General features: G+C 36.5%; 1 pseudogene; it reads right to left on the reverse strand.

The window, feature by feature from the left end:
- Window positions 1–707: 707 nt before the first annotated feature.
- Window positions 708–827, reverse strand: LOC129877994 (5S ribosomal RNA; annotated as a pseudogene).
- Between the last annotated feature and the right edge of the window lie 15,075 nt (window positions 828–15,902).

Below are 15,902 nucleotides of genomic sequence, written 5' to 3' on the forward strand. Positions count from 1 at the left end.
ATAAGGAATGTAGGGTTGCAGAACAACTGCTGCACTGCGAAGTCATTAGGAAAAATAAGTGGTATTCCTTTGGGAGTAATATAGTATTATGACCAAGTTTGAAACATGTGTCATCTGAATATAAGTGCCCCAGAAGGGGAAATTTGAAATGATGATAAGCACCTTCTGATTGTGTTAAAGTCTCATACGTAGGTAACTTAAGGTATAGGTAAGATGCAGTATACTAAATATGTTAGAAAAGACTTATATGCCTTTGGAAGGCTGAAAATAAACAGACAATGGCATGGCTACACCTTAAAGAGGGGAAGTGGATATGAGACATACAAGCATAAGGTAAAACCAACCGACACTACAATGTGTTAATGTGAACACTTAAAACTTCAAAGGAAATCCCATGCTGGAACGAGCTAGCAAGATCTAAAAGCCAGTCATAATGGATAGAAGCCATGATATCTAAGACCATACGGGAAACCATTAGCAGAGACCCTAATGAATGGGTGTATACAAAAAAGGGTGAATACAATAGGAGAATTTAAATCAAATGACCAAAATGGGACATGGTCATGGTAGAACTAAAGATCTACCCCTATACCAATTGCAAGATAACAGGGGAAAGGGCAGGGTGAAACGTAAAGACTAGCAAAAATACTCTAAGGTAAATCTTGGGCTAAGTTGAGTGCCTCGCATATTATAACAAGGATTGCAATGAAACGCGACACGAAGACTTCCCAGGGAGGTCACCCATCCCAGTATTACTCTCGTCCAAGCATGCTTAACTTTGAAATTTAGGTGGAATTTAGTGCGTTAATACTGGTATGATCATGCGAGATGGAAGAGTTCGAACTAGCGGCGGAGGAATGATATGAGATTATGTACCTAGAGTATTATAAGTTACGTTAAGGGAATTATAAAAGGGGCTTAAGCAACACAAGCAAGAATAGCTGATTACTAACCGATGGCACACTTGTATGCCACAGTTCTTCAACATAACACGAGTTAATGATAGGCAAACCACGAAATGGCTATATAGGCCAATGGGTAAGGGAATTTCGACACCACTTGGCAACCACCTCTAAGGGATAAAAAGAAAAACCCAAAAGGTAAGGGTACTGATTGATGTCATTTAAATAAGGCAGGAAGTAATACACGAGGTCAAAGATTCCACAATATGACCTTGGCGATAAGACTCACTTCGCACTCCATGGATAGATGACTCTGGAGGGAATGTTTCCAGCAGAATAACAATATTAGCCCATGCTCCTTCAATTAAAAGCTACCTACTCAGCCGAGAAGGTGTGAAATTATAGGGTAAAGGGGGTAGGACCTTACGGAGTCCCCATAGCTACTATCCCAGATAAAGGAGCCCAAGTTATAGTTAACTACCAAAGGTCAGTCCACGAAGAAACTGAGAAGATAGATAAGCCTTCGTACACTACTTTACCCTCAGACTGATGGACAGACTAGGTTTACTAGCTAGATGGTAGATAATATGTTGCAGGCCTATGCAGTTGGCCCCAAAGGTAACTTGGAAAATTACCTACCACCTGTCAGGAGTACTTATGATATTAACTATCGTTCTAGCATCCGGATGGCCCTACATGAGACTTTGTGTTGCAGACAGTATAGGTCACCGATTAGTTGGTTTGGTATTAGTAAAACACGACTAATAAGTCCAGACGTGGTTCAATAAGTGGTATAAAAGGTAAAGCCTTTTCAAGGAGTAATGAAGCAGCTCAAAGTCGATAGAAGCTATATGCAGACAATCAGCTTCGCTCTTTGGAAATTTAAGTGAGCGATTGGGTGTCTTTGAAGGTGTCGCCCATGAAAGGAGTAATGAGGTTTGGCAGGAAGGAAGAAGTTAAGATCGAGATACATTGGTCTTTACCAGACCATGTGTGGAATCGGCAAAGCTGTCTATGAAGTGGCCCTACTATTTGATTTGAAAATAGTACCCCTAGTCTTCCATCCATCAATATCTCATAATTGTATAAGTGAATCCTTCCAAAGTATTCTTCGTGGATAAAAACAACTTAATAAAGGAATTATCCTACGAAGAGCAATCTATTGACATCCTGAATCGACAGATTAGATGATCATAGATTAAGACGTGACTTCCGTCAAAATATTGTGGCAAACAAAAATTAGAAAAGAATGACCTGAAAAGTCAGAAAGGAGGTAAAAAGAAAATATCGGCATATTTTCACCATATAAAAAAGGTAATCTAACCTCCTAACTGAATTGGGAAACGACGATTATATAGAACCCCCAAAATCCTCGTAAAACCCTATAAGCCAAGTTAACATTCAAGGACAAAAGTTCTAAAAATGGGAAAGATGTTACACCCTGAACTTTTGAACCTTGAAACATGTTCCTAATCTTCTTGAAAGTGGATATGAGACCCTACAATCCACACACATCAAAAAACCCTAAGGAAAGAAGAAGGCGACACCCCATAGTAGAGAAGGTTAGAAATAGAGTTATAAGAATCTGAAAGGAGTTGGAGGCCCAGTAATGAGTCGTAGGACTCAATTTACCTATGTAAGATACTAACTTAGAATCCTTACATACTTAAGCTACTTGAGGATATACCAAGCTTGCGTAGCATGGATTACATAGTCTCTTAAAATAAGATGAGATTACAAACCCATGAGGAAGAAAAGAGAAGGACACGTGGCAGCACCTCAAGCAAGCAGGTGAACCACCTTCTTGGGTTCAAGTAGGTTAACCACCTACTTGGGGGTATACCCCACTAAGGACACGTGACAGCCCCTCATTGGTTGCATGGTTGAGGTGGCCCAATAAAAGCTTGACAAATGTCACCCTTAGGGGATTACACGTGTCACCTCCTAAGGGCATGTATATATACCTTATTTGATGAATTAGTCATCATATTAACATTTCACAACATGAGAAAATAAGAGAAACTTGAGAGAAAACCTTAGAACTAAGGCAAGGAGAGCTATGGGTTTGCCAAGGAGAAAAGGTAAGACCTGATTTTGTTCTATAAATTAATTATTTGAGATATCCTATGGTAATATAAAGGTTTTTAATAATTTAATATTTCAATTTGGATCATAGAAGAAGGGATACAAATAGCCCGTTCAATTTCAGCACATTTAAAGAAGTTCCGACGCGAGTTTTGGCGAGTTTTAGCCAATTTCGGATAAGGTAAGATTTCTCCTTTCAATTTGGAATTTATGGGGTTGTTATGAAGTGTATTATACACCTTATACATGGATAGAAGTATAAGAAAATCCTTGGAAATGCCTGACGTTTGAAACAATCTAAATTGAAGTCGTCGTAGCTAAATTGAAGTTGAATAGGGCATTGTGTTTGTGGTGTGTGGCTGATGGTCGTGTGGTGGTGTGTTAAGGTGATGGAATATGGTTTAAATAGGGTATGGGTTCTTCTAGTTTCATCCACACGACCCTCCACTTCGCGTAGTTAATGGTTTTATGAAATAAGGATTAAAAACTCTCTTTTGGTGTGATTGTTGTGTCTGCTAAGGTTTGGGAGTTAAACGGAATTCGGATAAGGCATGTTATAGGGGAGGTGCTGCCTAATTTCCATTAACTCCTTAACTGGTTAAGGAACTAGTCAAGAAGGCGAATGAGGGGTTGAGTTCTATGAATACTCATATGTAGCCTAAGGTGCTGGTAAGCCAAGGGTTATTAATACTCGTATTGCTTTTATGTTACTTAGGTTCAAAGAACGACCAGATGAACGGGATAAGAAGTAACCCATAACAATTATGTGAAACTATCTCTTCTTTCTTTTGGCATATCTTAGATGTAGACTATGGATGATGTAAGCTTTGGTAAAACTTCATTCTTAGGTTGTGAATATGAATTCAAGGCTCTTGATCACTTCTGGATGTTAAGACCCTTAAAGTACTTAAACTCTTATTCCTCGAGTCTTCTATGTGACTATATAGTGATTGATTAGATAAAGCCCTTCTTTTTTTAAAAAGCTCTGAGATAACTAATGCTCAGACATCTATAAGATATTTCACACTAGTATATGTCTAATATTTCCAAATTTTTACATAGTCCTTACTGACATTTAGAGGGTATACGTCAGATACTTCCTATCCTGATCTCCAAGTGATGGTTCTCTTGATAACTTCATTGAGTCTCAGATAATAATTTAAACTGTGTTTTGTTTTCCACTACTCTACTCATGTATACTGTAACACTTCTTCTCCAAGTTCCATGCCGGTTATCAGATTCGTGCTCAATTCTACTTCATCGTTCATCGCGCCCTCACTAGAGGACTGGGGTACGTATATATATATATATATATATATATATATATATATATGTGTGTGTGTGTGTGTGTGTGTGTGATGTGTTGTAATAAGAAGGTGATGGTTCTACAGATACGATTCACCGGATCCCTGATAAGGCCGACTATATTGTAAAATTTGAGCATGCATGATTTTACTTCCCCAGGTATAGGTTTCTTATTTGATATTTTATCCCCTACCTCTCTGTTTCAGATATGCTTCCATTCATATTATGTTATGTTTTACATACTCTGTACATATGTCATACTGACCCCCTTTCTTTGAGGGGTTGCGTTTCATGCTCGCAGGTACAGGTACAGGTTTTGGGAGTCCACCAGCCTAGGATTCTGCTCAGCCAATTTGGAAGAAGTTTTATTAGATTGGAGCCCAATTTTGGTGTTGATCCTTGATGTACATAGTACTTTCGATTGTACAAAGGTATGGCGGGGGCCTTGTCCCGCCATATGTTAGCGTCACTACTCTTAGAGGTCTATAGACATGTATATGTGGGTTGTATGTATAAGTTTTGTTCAGCTGGGTCTACATGAAATATTGTAAAGGTTTATATGTACGGAAGCCTTATCGGCTTACGTGCCCTTCCATATTATGATAAAAGAAGCTATATATGTATGAAAATGTTATACCCCACTAGGGTTCCGATTTAACTTGACCACAACTGATATATATGTATATGGGGGTCCAGTTCGGACCCCAGTCGCGGCCTACGGGGTTCGGTCGTGACAAATACACTTCCCTCAAATCTTGATACATCTTCGTGGAAACGAGATGAACAAAATACCACAAACTATGAGCTTTGGATAATATCATTTCCCTTAAGCCATCAACATCAGAAATACACAATCGTCCTTGACATATAAGTACACCATCTCCCTATTGGGAAAAATCCTCAATGTATTTTTTGGCAACCGCTTTCTTCAACTAAACCAAAGTAGGATCCTTATCTTCCTTTGCCTTAAAATCCACCACAAAAGACGATTTTGAACCATTTTGGACAACAACACCACCATCCTCAGAATAAACTAAGTGAACACTCAAATAAGCTAGTCTATGAACATCACTAACTAACTCCTTATTTTCATCCTCAACATGGGCAACACTATCCATGGAGATTCTAATAAGAGCTTAGACAACCATATTCGCCTTACCCGAATGGTACAACATACTTGTATCATAGTCCTTTAATAATTCAATTCATCTCCTATGTCAAAGGTTCAAGTCCTTTTGGTTAACCACATATTGCAAACTCTTACAATCAGTAAATATGACAACATGGATACCTTAGAGATATTGCCTCAAAATTTTCAAAGCAAACACATCCACCGCTAATTGCAAATCATGGGCCGGAAATTTTTTTCATGCACCTTGAGTTACCTAGAAGCATATCCTATCACTTTACCATTTTTCATCAAAACAAAATCAAGACCAACCCTCAAAGTGTTACAATATACAAAAAAACAATTGGACCCTTTCGGTAAAGCAACCTCAGAGTGTAAGTAAGTTTATCCTTCAACTCTTAGAACTTTTTCTCACATGCCTCTGACCATTGAATTTCACCTTTTTCTTAGTAAAAGTAGTCAAGGGTGATGCAATGGAATAAAATTCTTCAACAAACCATCTATAGTAACTGTCTATGTCCAAGAAACTGTGAATATTAGAAGAAGACAAAAGTCAAGGACAATTCTTTACCGCCTCAATTTTTATTGGAGCCACCATATTACCTTCATCAAAGATAATTTGACCAAGAAAAACAACTGATCTCAACCCAAACTCATACTTGCTAAACTTAGAAAAAAACTGACAGTCTTTGAGGACTTGCAACACAGTCCTTAAATAATTGGCATGCTCTTCCACATTTTGGGAAAAGGACAAAATATCATCATTGAACACAATAAAAAACATATTCAAAAATTGCTTGAACACCCTGTTTATCAAACCCATAAAAGCTACATGAGCATTCAATAGTCCCAAAGACATAAAAAAATCCAATGTGACCCTATTGAGTTCTAAAGGTCTCAGAATCTCACATTCTCTTACTCAAAGCTAATGATATACCAATCAAAGTTCGATCTTTGAAAAGTAACTCGCTCCTTGAAGATGATCGATAAGTCTTCAATCCTTAGAATGGGATATTTATTCTTAATTGTGACCTTGCTCAATTGTTGTTACACATATGAAGAGAACCATCCTTCTTGCAAATTCTTCAGTTGATCCTTTAATTCTTTAAGTTTCATCGAATCAATATAGTAAGGAGGAATAGAGATTGGTTGGGCATTAGGAAGAAGATCAATGATGAAGTCTATCTCTATTTTGGGAGGGATACCTGGGAGATCATTGAGAAATACTTCCAAACAATCATTAACAGTTTAAGCTGACTAAAGAGTAGGGGCTTCTGAGCTCATATCTCTAACCCATACTATATGACAGATGCAACCCTTAAAATTATTTTCTTAGCTTTAAGGCATGAGATGAATTGACCTTTAAAAAAGGAGTTACTACCCTTCCATTCTAAGACAAGGTCATTTGGAAATTGAAACTTAACCACACGGGTTATATAAGATATGGAAGAATAACATGCATGAAGTCAGTTCATACCAAGGATAATATCAAAATCGGTTATATCAAGCTCTATAAGTTCAACAGGGGTGACTTTATGAAAAATTGAACCTGGACAATTTCTATAGATTCTTTTAGCCAAAACTGAATCACCAGGAGGAGTATAGACCAAAACAATCTCTAACAAGATCTCAAGGCTAACACCAAATTTCATAGCAAGATATGGAGTAACAAAATATAGAGTAGCACCTAGATCCAACAATGCATAAACATTAAACTCAAAGAGTTTCAACATACCAGTCACCACATCAGGTGAATCCTCTATCTCTTGATGAGCCTGTATGGCATAAAATTTATATTAGTCTTGAACACCTCCCGAAGTTGTGTCATGCCAAACTTATCGACCTGTATTAGTGTGAGCCTGAGTCTAGGGTCGACCAACTCTACCTCTAGTAGTTCTTAAAGGACAATCCTTCACTTGGTGACCCATCTTGCCATAACCAAAACAAGCGGCTGTACCCACTAAATACTCACCTTGTTGCCTCTACAAACTCCTCCTTAAGGCTTAGGGTTAGACACCTTATCATTGTTGAACTTAGGAGATAGAATGTTACCAGAATTTTGGTTTGAGTAATTTCGGTAAAATTGTGAATGGCCACTATTAGCAGACTTATCCTGAGTAAACTCACACCCTTTGTTCTGAGCCCTCTTATATTCCCTAGCCTTTTTTTCCAACTTTTCTTCCTCAACTTGCTCGACATGTGTCATGAGCCTTGAGATGTCCATCACCTTAATTAGCATGGTGGTTCTACATTCTTTGTCCATTAATTACGACACACCCGAAATGAACTTGCTCATATGAACTCTTGTATCGCCAACCATAAAACAAGCATATTTTTATAATTTAGTGAACTTTAGGGTATACACCCTTACACTCATACTTCTTTGCCTTATTTGATGAATTATTGCACCTTGTCTTCCTTCAACTCCAATGGAAAGAAATAGTCAAGGAATGCACTTTTGAACTCTTTCCAATAAATGGGACCTATATCCCTAGCCTTTTCACTCTTCCATTGATCAAATAAAACTTTTGCAACCCCCTTGAGTTGATATGCTGCCAAGTTTTCCTTCTCTACTTGACTGATGCCCATGATATCCCTAATCTTGAAATACCCTCAACAAAAACTTGTGGATCCTCATCCACTTTAGAAGCATGAAACTTGAGATATTTTATGTGAGTGAGATAAAAAACTAGACTAGACATCGTACCCACATTTGTGATTATGGGAGCAACCACTTCATTATTAACTTGATCGGCCATAAGTTGAGCAAGTACTTGAAACTCAGCCCAAAACTCTACATGAGAGACTTGTTCATTCAAATGTAATTTGGAGCCTATTTCTCCTCCTCAACACTCTTTCTTATGGGAGCTCTTCATGGAGGCATGATTCTAAAATCGTAAAGAGAAAGAATTAAAGGAAAAAGTCTTAGAGTTCAACTCTATCGCATGACATAACAATGATGAGAAACAAAAAGTTTCATGAATGCCTCACAGCCTCCAATTCATAGATTTGGTGCTCTTCACATCCATGAATAAGACTCTACTCGACGTGATATTTTAGACTCCCTAGGACACATTAAACCTTGTATTCTAGTACTAAATTTGTCACAATCCAAGCTAGGTCCTAATCGTGACACAATAATTAGAATACAGAATGACTCTAAAAAAGCCTCTTAGCATATAATACATTATCATATATAAGACAAATAAGGACATAGCATGAGATATCATGAATGCAGAATAAAAGTCTCAACAAGGAGATCTCATCATATGGGAAAGGCAAGCTAAAATATTCAGATAACAGGACAACATAGACTCTATAATAGTCTAACATGCCTCTACTAGTCCAGATGGGGCGTATGAAAAGATCTTAGCTCACCCACATATAGAATGAAAGTCATAAAATATAAGAGAAATTATAAATGTCGCGTCCTCAAAATATGAGGACTCACCAACAAAGGAAAGTAAACTCCAAATGTCTAGCCATGAGCGGGATGCGTAGAGTGATCATCAAACCCTAAATGTAGTAAAATGTATGTGTTAGTAAATGGAATGCACTAAATATGTGAGAAATATGCATAAACAATGATAATCGGACATAGTCAATATGAACAAGTGATGCATGACCAATATCTTGCAAATATATATAAAAATTAAAAACACTTGAAATCATATCATAAGGTCAATACATCATAAAACATCATTAAAACTTGTAGATATAACATATACGTATGTGGGATATTAACTTTAACCAATATGTAAGACCATGTGAGCTATCACATGGAATCCAATATAACTCCCATATTGAGAAGACACAGGCTACTTGTCATGGTCGACTCAGTATAAACATAGACAAGATTTATATGTGGACCTACTAGCTAAGAAATTAAGGCACCAATGGTGGCACATAGTTTCGGAACTAAGAGTTTCTAGTAGGGTTTCCTTGTGGATCCCCACCTTGAAGTTTTCTCAGTGCTAAGTTAATCCCAATGGAATACAAAAAATATACTCATTAGGAAAGGTAAATCAATCAATCCAAAATCATGAAAATACATCATAAGAATAGCTCCTTGTAAATCATGATCATAACTTGAACTTGTGGATACTTACCTTTCTAAGCATCCAAATCATGATATCTTGCATATTGTGAGAATACTTGTCACAATTCATTGTTTTATACTTGAAAACATTCTTGAATGATAACACATAGCTTTCATAAATCATATAAGAGAACTCATCAAATCCATGATCAGAAATCCATCATTAATGCTTGAAATTCATGACATAATGCATGAGTCCTTAAAAATTAATTGAAACATGTAGTTGAGTTGAAATCATGCATGAGTATATCATTATAATTGAGTAAGAGTATAATTGATTTGAACCAATGCAAATAAGAATTTCAAAAAATTTATGAAATAGGATATTAGGAAAACTTTGGGACTGCATCAATGGAAAGGATCCATGGATTAAATTCCCATATACCTTGGATAATCTAATCCCTAGATGGAATGTGAACTTGGAGAGTTGAACTTGAAGATCATTTAGTTCTTAACTTGGAGAAAAAGATGGAATTGGGATAGGAATTCTAGAGAAATGATTTTTGTTTGGATGAATAAAAGTGAATGAGAGATTTAGGACGATTTTGGGTAGTTAATAGGCTAGGAATTAACCCCGATAATCATCTAAATACAGTATTAAAATAATTGGAAAAGGAAAAAACACCCCTTTAAAAATAACTGAAAGGTCACTTGGATGGACGCTTTTCACAGACTGTTAAACCCTCCATGGTACTTGAATTGGCAGGGGGATGTTGGCTTTGAAGAGTCTATTTTTATGGGCTCCTTAGTGCCTTGTTAAAATATACATGGGTTTTGGAGAGCTTCATGAGTAATGTCTCACACAGGATCCTAAGGGTTGGGTTTTGACGGATCCTATGTTCCGTAAAAAGTTCTACGGGTCGTACACCCTCTCATGGACTTTGCCTTAATATTTCCTTTTCTGGATCAATTTCCACGGGACTCATTTACAGCCTGTCAACAATTCCATGAGACATATGGATCTCTTGTACAAAACCCCTTGGTATAAACCTGAAGAGAGAGAGTCTACGATTGAGTTCTATGATTCATGGAACTTTCCACAACCCGTGGACACCTCTGTGAACTACCCTCCCTTTTCCCCCATTGCCCAATACACTTCCACGATGTCCTTCCATGGATCGTGTTCCTCCCTATGGCCCATCAAGGGCGTCATGTAAAATCTATTGGTGCCAAATTTCTGAAATTTCCTATTTCAATCCCATTTTCTGACTTTCCAACTTCTGGGGTATCGCATGTTTCTCTTCCATGGTCATCTTCTCCTTCAAGCTAGGGTTTAAAGATTCAAGTCTCGTTTTCAAGCTTCAATACTAGCTTTATTTGAGGTATCTGGGAATTTCATTCATGGATCCTTTTCCATTCGTGGAGTCCCAAAATATTTTTAATTTCTTTTTATGATTTCTTCCTAAATCCTATGTTTTTTATGATTTTGGATCGAGTTCAATTAATTATAATTTTATTCATTTTCAATGATCTTAATGTGGGATTTCACTGGGTTGTTGTTGTTGTTGTTGTTAATACACATGATTTCATATTAATTAGATATTTCCAAGAATATATTTTACATGAACCCATGTATTATGCCTATTTCATTATTATAAATTATGTTTTGGGGTTATGCATGAACCATGATTTTTATGATCTATGATTTAAGGATAATTTAGGATGAAGTATTGATATGAATTTTATAAAAATCTTATCATGGTTACAATCGTATCTCATATGAATGGATTATATTATGAATCATGATTTATTAAAGGACCTATTCTTATAAGCTTGAAGTATTTTATTATGAACTTGGTATTATTAGATTCTTAACATCTTCAAAGATTATGATATTTCGTAGAGAGATTTGTTAGTACCAAGACGACTTTGGATGGAGGTTTTTCCATTAGTAGAGACTGGGTCACCACTAGCAATCCCCTTGTCCCATAGTTATGTGCCACCATAGGAGAAGGGATCACTTGTTAGTAAAGGCTTGCCTCCTTAGAAAAGAGTCACCCATTAGTATAGGATTGATTTCTTAGTAGATTAGTGGATCCATTTAGGTGATGTAATCGCCCTTACCTTGGCAAATATGACCCTTACCTTGGCAAAATCGGACTCCATGTTATAGCCTACATAATTTATGTCGGTGAACAGTTTCTCTCACTATGCTATCTTTTTTATTATAATTTAGCTTACAAGTTATGCATTGACCATGTTTATATTTCTAACGATGAGTTAAAGAATGGTATCATGTATTGACTTGGTTATAGGCACTATCATGTTTTATGTCATGCATTTCACATTCTCCATACTCCATAATTCTTATAATATTGATCGTATACTTCTTTTGCCTATATTATTTTATAATATAAGTCACGACGCTCCCTCTCATGCCCGCGGTAAGTACACATTCACATGCTTTAAGGATGTGTTTCATATGATGTCTTTATTTTCGATCTTATTTCTGTTTCAAATTTCCTTTTGTGAATTAGGATTTTCTATGCCCCATCTATGTCATTAGAGGATTTTTCAGACAAGTAAGGTTATATCCGCTCTTTAAGTGTTATCATCATATTCTTTTATCATTTTAAGTATTATCTTCCGCATTTAGCCTTATGTTGATTCTCATGTTATTTAAAGTCATTCTAAAGAAAAGAGGCTTGTTTAAGGTCTCTCAAATTCCTATTCACCATATCACATCTAGGATCTAGTATAATGCCTAAGAATTATGTTTCTATGTTTTGATCAAATTTGCAAAAGGTGCCTACTAAAGCTATTCGTGTTGATTGGCAACTCACCAATCATCTTTGGTGATACACGAAAGTGACCTTTAGCTAAACTAAAATTATTGAAAAAGTTTGCTTATAATGGAGAAAGATTCAACGAGGAAGAATCATATTCGGCGACTCACCGAATAGGTTTGGTGGGGAAAGAACCTCGCCTAAATGTCCTAAATTTTTTACTCATGGAGCAAGGACTTTTGCGCGAGCATGAGTGATCGTCAATTTTTGCTAAGTTTAGAAAGTATGAGTTTTGGTTGAGCTCAGTTTCTTTTCTTGGTCATTTTGTTTCTGGTGAAGGTATTATGGTTGATACTAAGAAAACTGAAGTGGTTAAGAATTGACCTAGACCATTATTTCCTTTCAATATTCAAAGTTTCTTAGGCTTAGCCAGTTATTATAGGCATTTTTTTGAATGATTCTCTTCCATTGTATCGTCCTTGACTATTTTGACTAATAAGAACGTAAAATTTCAATGGTCTGAAGCATGTGACAAAAGCTTCTAAGAGTTGAAAGATAGACTTACTTCTACTCCAGTGTTGACCTTACTAGAAGGGTCTAATGGTTTTGTTATTTATTATGATGCTTCAGGGATTGGTTATGGTTTTGTTTTGATTTAAACTGGTAAGTGGTAGCCTATTTTTCTAGACAACTTAAGGGTCTTGAAAAGAACTATCTGGATCATGACTTAGAGTTAGCGGCGGTTGTGTTTGCTTTGATAATTTGTAGGCACTACCTTTATGGTCTCTATGTTGAAGTACCTTCGACAAATAAGATGGCTTAAGTTGTTGAAGGATTATGATAGGAGTGTGTTGTACCATCTGGGTAAAGCAAATGTGGTTGTCGATGATTTGAGTATATTGTTCATGAATATTGCTTCCCATTTTTAGGATGAAAGAAGAATTTAGTTCATGATGTTCATAGACTAGCTCATTTATTGTACAAAATGGTTTTGAATCGTCTCTTGTGGCGGATGTGAAGGAAAAGTAAGATAATGATCCCAATTTTATTGAGTTGAAGAGAATAGTTGTCAAAAAAGCCATTGAAGCTTTCTTCCAAGAGAGAGATTATGTGCTTAGATATCAAGGTAATTTGTGTTCCCAATGTTGATGGCTTCAGGGAAATAGCATTGTCTGAAGCTCATAGTTCACAGTTATAAGACCTAAGAATCTGGAAAGTTAGGAAAAAAGGATCAAAACCTAAAAATATGGAAAGCTACAAATTCTAGGCACCAAGAGATTATCAAGTCGCCATCATGGGCCTTGGTAAGCACATAGATTGTGGTGAGCCACCGTAGTGTTGTTACTGAAGCTTAGCTTTGCAGAGTGAGGTCCATGATAGGTCACCAAGGACCGTGGTGAGTACCACACGCCGTGAAGCCTTCTGTGGTGACCCCTCCCTTAAAGACTCAAAACTTGATCCCGAGGCTAGGACCATGACTGGACACCATGGGTCGTGGAACGTTTCACGGTCCATAGTGAGCTCTGTGGTGGTCACCCCTGCAGGTCAAGTTGTAGGACTTTCACAACATCCACTCTTCATGGACCGTGATGGATCCTGTGAAGAAAGTTCTGAAACTTTTCCTGCAACTCTCAAAAATTCGAGTTTAAGTCTAACATCATGGACACCACCACGAACCTTCGTGAGAACCACTAGCTATGATGAGTCTTCCATGCTGAGCCCTAGCTGTAGTTTAATGAGGGTTATTTTAGACATTCCTATTCATTGATTGATGTATGTGGACATTTTTGGAAAAAGATTCACTACAAAAATATCATAAATACTCTTTAATCTACTCTTTTCCCTCATTAACTCCCAATCAACTAGAAGACTTCTCTCTCAAGGCTCCTCCAAAGATCATCTTCTTCATCAATCTTTTGGGCTAGGTTTTCTTCATGAACAAGACTCATATTCCAATTCTAAGGTCAAATTTAATTAAGGTATGTAGGGATTGATCTATGGGTCCCTTTTACCCATGGAGTACCAAGGATTTCTTCCAAAATCTCATAAATTTTAATTGGATTTGTAACCCTAATCTTATGAATTTCATTGGACTATTTAAATTATGTTTTAATCATTATTTTCAATATTCATAATGATGTTTCCATATGAATTACATGAGATCTAAGTCCAATTATGATTTTCCATCCATGAAGCCTATTTTCTATGAAGAATTATGAAGTATGATTAGCAATTCAATAATTTTAAGGTATTATCATAATTTTAAGTCACGTGGTCATGCATTCATGTTTTATCCAAATTTTTGAGTATGAATTATGGTTATGTATTTCAACTATGATCATGAATTAAAAGTATGTTTCAAATCATGATTTTCATGAAAATTATAGAAAAGATTACTTAGGGCCCAATTTAGTTCCTTAAGGTATGATATGAATTATGTATGAACTACGACTATGTAGGTCTGTTATGTAATATGGAAGGAAAATACTCGCATTGCACTTATTTTATGAAAATGAGCTACTATATGATTTCAAGCCTATGATCATGACTATGATATATGTTCATTATGATTTCTATGATATGTATGTATTTTGTGGGATTTGACTTAGCACCAAATGGACTTGAGAAGGAGGGCCTACCAAAAGTCTTAATAGCAGCCTCATGTCTCTTAAACTATGTGCCACATAGGTTGCCTTTATGTCTTATCTAGTATATCCATATATAGTGTTAAGACTAATCCCTAGGTTGGTCATGACAGCGATATTCTATTCATACAAATCCCACAAAGATGTATCAAGAATTCAGGGAAGTGTGTTAGTGCAATGGCAGTAAGAAGGGCACTGCCATGTTTGTGGCCAAATGTCCTAATTGTCAATAGGTGAAGGTTGATCCTTAAAGGTTGAGAGGTTTAGCTCAACACATTGATATTCCTACTTTAAAGTGGGACAACATGATTCAATTTGGGTTGTTGTTGGCCGAATGACTAAGTCGGTGCATTTTCTTCCCATTATGACTTCCTATTCGGCTAAGGACTCTACTAGACTTTACATTCAAGAATTGGTTAACCTTCATGGTGTTCCATTGTCTATATTTTCAGACTGAGGTACTCAATTTTCTTCTTAGTTTTGGATGTCTTTCCAAAATGGTCTTGGTACTCAAGTTAAGCTTAGCAATAACTTTTCACTCTCAAACCGATGGCTAAGCTGAGGGTACTATTAGGACCTTAGAATATATGTTAAGAGCATGTGTCATTGACTTAAAGGGTAATTAAGATGACAACTTGCCATTAATCGAGTTTGCCTATAATAATAGCTACCATTCATAATAATTAGATGGCTCCATTTGAGGTTTTATAAAGTAAGAGATGTAGATCTGCTATAGGTTAGTTTTGAAGTTTGTGAGATTTCCTTGATAAGGTCCAAGTTGGTGTATGAGTCTATAGTGAATATTATACTCATTAGAGAAAGATTGAAGACCGCCTATAGCCAACTAGTCTTATACAAATGTAAGAAGAAGGGAACTTGAGTTTGAGGTTAATGATTGGGTTTACTTGAAAATCTCACCCTTGAATGGATTGATTCATTTTGGAAATAAGTGGAAACTTGTTCCCCAGTACGTAGGCCTATACAAAATTTAGAGACAGATTGGCAAGATGG

This window comes from Solanum dulcamara, chromosome 12 (genome assembly GCF_947179165.1).
Source record: "Solanum dulcamara chromosome 12, daSolDulc1.2, whole genome shotgun sequence".
Taxonomy (NCBI): domain Eukaryota; kingdom Viridiplantae; phylum Streptophyta; class Magnoliopsida; order Solanales; family Solanaceae; genus Solanum; species Solanum dulcamara.